The following is a 9,476-nucleotide window of genomic DNA, read 5'->3' on the forward strand; positions in this document are numbered from 1 at the left end:
ATTCTTATTTGCCACCATCATACATAGCATGATTAGAATGCATGCAAACAGTTGCATATAGCAATATTTTATATGACAATGTTAGAATAATTTTTGATATTGGAAGTTAGATTTAGGATTTTACCAAAATTTTCATCACATTTACCTTATTTTTCCATTATTTGTTTCCACAAATTAATGTTCCCTAAGTGACAAGATCTCTATTTTTCACTCTAAAGTATAATGAGATTGCTAAAGATTATTTTAACGTTTTAAAGACATTTGAGTTAAAAGCTACTTTATATTTCATTTTAATTTAGAAGTATTACAATTATTCATGTGTGGGAGTCCTTGGTTTCATAGATTTTTTTTGACAGTCTGACAATATTTTTGTATATATCTCTGGTAAATCTTCAATGTCATAGTATTTTATATATTTTTCTTCATGATCATGCCAATAATTTTCATAATTTAAAAATTCAGACAGTTTTCTTTGTAACCTATTTGGTTGCCTCAAACATACAATGAAAAAAAGTTAATTTTAACTTTTCTACGGTCAACATGCTTATGTATAGTCATATTTGTCATACCATTGACTTATAAGAATATTTTCTGTCTTTTCTGTGGAAATACTTAAATAATGGATACATCTTTCTACATATAATCTTAGCTCTTCATCTTTGCCTCTTTAAGAATGTACATCTATCAAAATTGAAAATAAAACATTTTTTTGAAAATTTAGATTAACACTTATTAAGCAATAATTCTTATCTTCCCTTTTCTCAGATAACTAGCAAGGGGGACAAAATTAGGGTGATGATCCACATACTTGTGAACACATTACCTTATCAAAGTAATCATTAATTAAGTCAATAAAAAAGAAAGAAGAACTATATATGTAAACCAATTTAGGACAGTACAGTTATTTATATGACTTAGACAAAGGATCGTGGTGGTCAGATCTGAAGTGTATAAATTACTGCATAGGGTAGCAATCATTTCTATAGGTATTCAAAATAGATTTTATTTTTAGAATAGTTTTAAGTTTATAGAAAAATACGAAATAGAGAATTTCCACAAACCCTATATTTAATTCTCTTAGCATTGCTTATTTTATAAAATTCATTTTTTAATATTTCCTAACTTATTCCTTAAAGTTCTTTGTCTTTAGAATGTAGTCTAGAATGACCCCTTAAATTTAATTTAATGCTTTCTATTTTTGTTATCATTATTGTTGTGACTTTCCCAGATTTGTTTTATTTTTGATGGTCTTGATAGTTGTGAGAACTACTGGTTAGACATTTTGTAGCTTGTCCCACAGCTGGGATTTGACTACTATTTCTGTCGAGGTTGACTGAAGTTACAGGTGCTTGAAAAAAGATTATAGAGGCAAAGTGTATTTTTCACTATGTCTTATTAAGGATACAGATCAGCGAAGTAACGTAGCTCTACTGACACTGACCTTGATTACCTCGTTAAGGAAGCATATCATTCACTAAGGCTGCCACTGGCATGCCAACACAAGACAAATGTATTGTCTCCTGCTTCTGGAGTTCAGAAGTCAGGCATGAAGGTGTCAGGAGGTTGAATTTCTTCTAAAGCCTAGAGGAAAGGATGTTCCCTCTTCTAACATCTAGTACTTTCCTGGAAATTTTGTCAACCCAAGAGTTGCAGAGGCAGCACCCTAATATCTGTCTTCATTTTCATGTAAGATACAGACCAAAGAGCCTAGAGTTCAAAATCGTGCTGCTAGTTATCTCTGCAGTTTGAAACAGCAGTAACAGTAATGGTATATTGCAAGAGACTATCACAAATTCTAATAAAAATCTTACTGCAGTCCTTCCTGTTACTTTATGAGCAAACTAAGCTCTTGTTTCAGCCAATCGTACACTTATCCTTCCTTTTTAATGACTTTTTCCAGGAAGTTTGTTCTTTCACTCGTCTATCACCACTTTTCCCGAGCACTGCATTTTTTGCTATCATCTAGCGCGAATTGACAATCACTTCTTTCCTGAATGACTGTGATAGCCTCCCAATTCTTTTTCTTACTTTTATTTTCATCTTTCTGTGGTCTATAGGCAACAAAAGAGTAACAACTTCTTGTAAACACATCTGTCAGTGTGCATTTATTCAAAATTCTCCAATAGCTCTGCGCTCTACAAAAGGTAAGAGCCACAGACCAAGAGTGTTCGCCTGACTGCCTTCCTTTGCTCCCTGACCTCGTCTCTCACCCTTCTGTTTGCTCTGCCCACAAGCTTTCTTGCTGGTCCTTGAGTGCACTGGGCGCACTGGTGTTTCGGGACTTGTTTGCTTAGCTGACTCTGTCAACCTGCTTTAAGTGTTTTTTTCAAGTATATATCAAGAATATATCTTTTTAAGATATATTCTGTCTAATATTGCTTAAAAGTATACTCACCTACTTCTCAAGTTGCTTCTTTCTTCTCTTGCTTTCCTGACATCACTAATCATTCATCACGTTTTAACATTCAATATATTCAATTTTTTATCTGCATTTTCTCTTTTCATTCAAAGATGAGCCCCATGAGCTAGAGCTGAAACTGTGAATATTTAGTAACAAGACTAGTAAGTGACACTTAAAACTTTCAACACTTAAACACACTGATGTATATAGTAATAGTAATACTAATGATAATGGCTAAAATCTTTTTTTTTGACCCAGGGTTTCACTGTGTAGCCCAGGCAGCCCTCACATTCATGATGATTCTCCTGCCTCAGCCTCTTGAGTTCTAGGATTACAGACATACACTGCCGCTCTTGGCTTACTAAAATCTTGTATATTTTCCATATATTAAAATCCATTTTTTCTGTGCTAAACAATCTTTTAGATTCTTTGCACGCATTAGCACATCTAATGTGAAAACAATCTAAAGATACAGGTATTATTTTCCCATTTTACATATTAAACAACAGGTCAAATTTCCAAAGTAGAAAGGAAACAATTGTTAGATATTTTCTTTTTTTTCTATTTTTCGAAAAAAACTTATATTGAATATATAAATGTATTGGGCGTATATTTCTTCACAATATAAGCAATTAAAACTTACTCCAAGTACTGCCTCAGTGTTATATACTCCCTAATTCCTTACAAAATAAAGTAGCTTGAAATCTGTGATTCCTTTATCTACACTGGTCATTTAAATATTTCTTTCTTTTATACCTATAATTAGCTCTTGTGGCTATAATGACATTCTTTAAAAAAGCAAATCTCACATAGATTTTAATATAGTGCTTATCTGTTGGTGTCTGATTAGATATTGGGTGATAAGCACATGGGGTTATCCAGCTTTGATAAAAGTGGGTGTGGTCGCACTTTCAAAATGCACAATCTGCCCATTTGAGTAGAAGTAGCATACTGGCTTCTGTTCTATTACACTGAATGATAATAACTTGAAGGCCTTTACCCAGGCAAAAATGTCTCTATGATGGCTCTTAAACCATGTCAAGTAAACAATACAGAGTAACTCCTTGTCTTGGCTTTAAAGATGACATATAGAGGTAAGCAGTATTTTTGAAAGCAAAACATTTACATACGGTTTTTGAAGCATCCTAAATTACCTACCCGAAGTACCGCTACAATTTTTATGAATCTATATGTTTCAAAAGCTAGCAAACTGTTGATTTAGAAAGGAAAGAGCCAGTAAGTTTATGATAAAAAATAAGATAAGAATAAGCTCCCTAACAAACATTATTGTCTCAGTTTGTTATCAAGGCCTAGTGATATATAACTATAGTCATTAGTTAGAGGTTAATTAGAGGGCATCACAGAATAATGAAAAACAAATTTGAGTTAGTTAAAATAATCTTTGGAAATCAGAATTCTATAGCAGGCTAAATCTCTTGAAACCCATCTTACCAAACCATAAAGAACTTAAACACTATAAGCTAAACGTTATATTTTATCTGGCATGTGGACGTGCATTAGCGGGCTGACCTGATGTGGCATTGACATTTCCGTGCCGTTGTGTGTGTTCACGGATGGCTGAAACAAACATCATACACAATGATAGTTTTCACAAAACAACAAAAACAATGTGATCTGGCAGTTGAGATACTTTTTTTTTTTCTCCAAATCTAATTACTAAAGTCTTGAAAGAAAGTAAACAAAGAAGTTAGTAAAGGACGGAGGTGAAGGGGCTCTCATATGTTCTTTGCAAAGTACAAATATACAGGAAGAAACATTATTAAAAGAAAGTCTTTTGTAGGGTTCTGTTCACTTTCTAAATCTGCAGGCACCTTACGGAGGTTCTGGAACGACCTCCATCACTTCCATGCATAGCTGCAGGCACACGTCGATTCTTACTGGCTTGTGGACACTGACACTAATTTTCTTGGCATTCGATGGATGACTGGATCAGCAAAAGTCTTACATCTTCTATCTAGGCCTCGTGAATGCTTGCTTTTGGGGTGTTTCCCCTTGGAAACTAGACGTCATGCTGTTGGAAATCAAAGACACATCGAGAGACCATGTGTAGCCGCTATGGCTGACAACAAAGGTGAGCTCTCTGGCAAAGTTAGCATCAGCTGACAGCAAGCAGTATAGATGAGTCCCCTTGTGTATTTCTCCTAGTGGAGCTTTGCAGCTGCTCCAGGCCCATCTTGCAGTGCACTGTAACCTCACAAAAAATCCAAAGGACCGTCTACGAGACCTGGCAGTCAATGAGCATAGACCATTTAACTAACAAAACCACAGGGAATGATAATGGTTTTTTCATTTTATACCACTAAACACTGATATTTTTATCCCAGTAAAATATCTCTGGATCAAAATTTAATATCAGACATGTAATGCTACCATCACAGAAGCTTAAAGCCAGTGCCTAGAACTCTAAAGATAGAGGCAAGAAACAAGGAGGGACTCATGACAGATTTGGAGGACATTGATAGAAATCTACTACAGAATGGGGTGATCAGTTTACATGTTTACAATGTTTGGCATCAACAAATAGACAGAACAGTATCATTATAGCCATTTTATTTTTAAAATTTAAAAATTGAGAACACTTTGATGCAAATAATAAGTCCAAATGAAAGACTGATTAAGGCACACTTTGTCAACATGACATCGCTCTTGGTTCCTGAAAATTCTTGTACAAGAAATCAGGTAATATGTCATTAAATAACTATTTTCTTCAAGAAATCCTCTTGAAAAATTTCTGTCATGAGAAAAACAAACAAAACTAAACTAAAACAAAAAGGTCTCTCACCAATGTAATAAAATATTCACTTGGATTAATATTTCAATTATTAAACAACTGTATGATTATCAAAACTTGCCATGACATGCCCAGAAATTCTAAAATGTCAAGTCATTCATTTTCTTTATTTCAATCACTTTCTGTCTTAAAGAACTTTATTCATGACACTAAACCTTACAAATATTCTTCCTTGATTGAAGCATTAGTTTGTGTTAAGATACCTACATGGCAGCCTGGTGTTCTCTTACTGAAATAATTCTAACAAAATGAGCTTTGCTTGATATGAGGTTTCTTTTTTGTTTGTTTGCTTGCATGTAAAATCAAACAGTACCAACTGCAAATGTTAGTTTACAGATGTTTAAGGATGTGATATCGATAGCCTTTCTTAGTTTCACTGGAACTTTAAAGGGGTCATAAAATAAAGTAGCTATAGTGCATCATTTTATGCTAAATTTGAGACTAAACAACCACACGCCTGATTTTGTAGCCTTAATTATCACCCGTGTTCAACTTCTTACTTGGAGAGTGTGAAGAAGCCTGACAAGTTGGTTTCCTTAAGAAAATATTTGAATTTGAAGAGTTCTCACTCTCAATCCTCGTGTCTACATCCTCACACAACTCTTCTTCTCCATAGGTAATGCGAATTTGATTTCAGGAAGGATTAAATTTTTATTTGCCTTACCTTAGAGTATATAACATGAATATATAGTAACCTATATATAAATTAACATTAGTTCATATGTGTTCATCAAATGGTGATTTTAAATACAGAATTATAAACTTTGATAGATTTGTTATCATTGTCCTCATCTGTCATGACCCTAAGACTGTAATGCAAACAGTCAGCAAACTAACAAGAACCAGGCAGATATTTCAGCTCTGAATATGTAGGAAACTCGGCACAAAGGCAATTTGAACTCATAAGTTTTTCCTGGCCTCCATTAATGATTTATGATGAGGACCACAGTAGGCGAGGGTTCTGGAGAGTTTATTCATAATAATGGCACAGTGGAGTTCTTGCACATGAAACCAAACCTTACATTGTTTACAAGGGTTCACTTGCAACGTGTAAATGGAAGGATTGGAGATAGCATAGAGGGTAGATGAAAAGCTGTGTCCTTTTCCTGGATTGGTATCTCTATGGAGAATTAATCTTAAGTAGCAGGGCAAACAGAAAATATTCTTAGGGCTTATATTTTATAAGGCCACCAATAAAAGGTAGCCTCATGCAGGTGAAGGTTGGTTGAAGCTGCCATGAGGAAGTGGGACTTCAAGACTCTGACAGTTCAGTCTCAAGATTCAGGTGCACGTGGCTTCCTCAGGACTCGAGTGAGGTCAGCACCACAAGGACCCTGCAGGTCCTAATGCAGTGTGCACTGACAGCAGCACTCGTAGTCAGCATTGGAGGCAGAACAAGGACCAGAGAGAGAGCCTTTGCATTGCTGCAGGGATGCACTCAGCTGGAAGCTGAATGAGGAGCACACGCGCTAGAAAAAATCTACCTGGCATCCCTAAGTAGAGGAGCAGTAAGGGACTGCAGCCTGTGATTTATCAACAGTAATCATAAAAACAGGAAAACCAAATTCAGCTCAATTTCTAATGTATTGACTCAGTATCCTGTGCTAATAGCCTGCATAAGGAAGAAAATGCTCAAATTAAATGCTACTTATCTCAATTTATTGATCTACAGATAATTTGTGGAATTCAACTTAAAACATGTAGGGAATGTAAAAAGAATTAAGATGTGTTATGCACAAGTTCCAAAACACTAGGATGAATGCATTTATTATATGCTGCAAGCATGCGCTAATCAAAATAAAATTTAAAAAGAAAAGATTACAAACAAGTTGTAAGACAAACAGAAAATTAAAAATCTATTGACAAGTCCTAAGTAATCAACAGGATCATATTCAGACATGAATTAGATACTGAGACTTGGGGACAACTCTAGTGTTGCACTTTAAAGAAATGAGATTAATTGTTCAAGGATCTAATGAAAAAGAGAAGCAAGAAAGACACCAAGGCAGGCTGGAGGGTAGCACTCATCAGACACTTAGAGTCTGTGATGGAATGAACAGTTATTTTGAAGAAAACAAGACGTTGTAATAGCTAGTGCTGATTTACTGTCATCTTGTTTGAAGTCCCATCAAGCTGTTGTTCTTCTGTCTCCATTGGTTTTATCATGTTGTATCTTATTGGATTTTATTATATGTGATATGTGGTAGTATAAACAAAATTTTTTACAGACCAGGAGATAATATAGAAATCATTGTTCATTTTCTGTTAAGTGGTTCTAAATACCCTGTAATACTTTCATTCTCTTGAATGGTTTTACACTGTCATGTTGTGTTTGATGTTATAATATAGGAAGTTATACTAAAATATTTCAAGGAAAGTGACACTATGGTAGCTACTGTTATGTTGGGTTATTGTGCTGAAACACTATGTTGCTGAGATTGTTCTGTTCTGCTGTGTAGTTATGTTCTCTTTTATCTTAATCTTTTTTTTAAATTAAAAAAAAAGAAAAAGATGTAGTGGAATGCAATGGAAGATTGCTCAGCTATAAAAAAGGATGATCTTGAAGACTTCGTAGCCAAATGGAGACAATTTGAGGCTATCCTCATAGTGAAATAAATAAGAACCATATTTACAAATATCACATTGTGTCTCTAGTGTAAAAATAATAACAAATATAGGAATAATAAACCCAAAATGTGTAATTGCCATTGTAAAAAAGAGAAGGAAAGAAAGTGCTCTAAAAGATATATGTGTGTATGTATGTATGTATGTATGTTTAAGTGTGTAGGATTGATAACCATATTGCTAAGTTTTGTTGGATCATTGCACAGAACTGTTTGCAGTCTCACTGTTTGCATGTCCACTTTGTATGCATCACTTTTGTAACTTGAACAACTATTTCTAAGAACAATATTTAACTTATCAACTCGTGATTTCTTACTATTTTTTTTGAAATTATGTATTATTTCTACCCTTTTCCTGTTTTTTTAATTTTCTTCTTTAAATACAAATTTTTAAAAATCTGAAAAAAAAAAAAACTGAGAAAATACTGACTCATATCCACAGACACTCAGAAACTAGGGCAGACAGAAACCCAAACACACTACAGCAACCTGAAGAAGACACTTCGCAGATGCTTTCTAGTATTATTAGTACTTGGAAAGAAACAAGGAAAGAAAGAAAGAAAGAAAGAAAGAAAGAAAGAAAGAAAGAAAGAAAGAAAGAAAGAGAGAGAGAAAGAAAGAGAAAGAAAAAGAAAGAAAGAAAGAGAAAGAAAGAAAGAAAGAAAGGAAGGAAGGAAGGAAGGAAGGAAGGAAGGAAGGAAGGAAGGAAGGAAGGAAGGAAGGAAGGAAGAAAAGCAGGGTTGTCTCTTGGGCGCAGCACTGCTGACAGCCAGGACCTGGGATCTCCTCCTGGGGAAAGCTCTGAGCTGCTCAGGGAAGAAGCCGAGCCCAGCAGCAGCTGCTGTGCATAACTGGTGCCCAGCCTCGCGGTCAGCACTGAGGGCCGGCTGTCCTCATTCTCTTCCCGACTGAAGACAGACCCCAAAGTGGGAGGTTCCTGAGAGGCCTCCGCAGACCTGGGCCTCGGGGAGGTGGAAGCCAGGCAGTTACCAGAGGGCAGGCTGAGGCCCGGGGCTCCGGGAGGGAGAGGGGCTTTGCAGTCAAGTCCTTCCTCCTGCTTCCTTTTAGATCTGCAACACCCTCAGCTCACAGTTTTTTGCATTATGCCAGTATATTTGCATTCTCCTTCCCCTCTCTTGAACCCTTTCTCCTGTGTGAGTTGTTTTCAGTGAGACCGCGAGGGGAAGGCGTGAGCAGGGGGGTACAGGGCTAAGAGCTGAACGCTGGTGTCCAGGTGGTGGGGAAGCGATGCCACAGACTCACCTGACCCCTCTAACTCCGGGGCCACATCGGGAGTGTGTTGGAGGCAGCCTCGCTGCAACCCGGAGTGCGGGGTAATGAAACAGGGCCTTCGCCTGGAGGGATGATGCTTGCTAAGACACGTGCACAAGGACGCAAGTACGAAGGCCACGTTTACCCGCATCTGGCCCACAGGTAGGTAAACAGGAACGTTCTCACTAAGGCCCCTCTCATGTCCTGCCTCTGCTTTTGTGAAGAGATGATGCCAATAAAAAGCCAGAGAAATTACGGTCAAGGCTTCAGTCCTGGAGACCGGCTCGCGGGCCCCCTAACCGGGTCTCCCGTGGTTTCTTTTCATCCAGGGAGCTCATGTTTGGAAGCTGCCTCCTCAGTGAAAGCA

General features: G+C 36.6%; 1 pseudogene; it reads right to left on the reverse strand.

Moving 5' to 3' along the window:
* The window catches only part of LOC100733029 (ATP-dependent RNA helicase DDX3Y-like), a 167,153-nt pseudogene extending 157,893 nt beyond the window's left edge, over positions 1-9,260 (reverse strand).
* Positions 9,261-9,476: the final 216 nt, after the last annotated feature.

Source organism: Cavia porcellus, unplaced genomic scaffold, assembly GCF_034190915.1.
Source record: "Cavia porcellus strain 051 isolate PalLab524CR breed Dunkin Hartley unplaced genomic scaffold, mCavPor4.1 scaffold_22, whole genome shotgun sequence".
In the NCBI taxonomy this organism is placed as follows: Eukaryota; Metazoa; Chordata; class Mammalia; order Rodentia; family Caviidae; genus Cavia; species Cavia porcellus.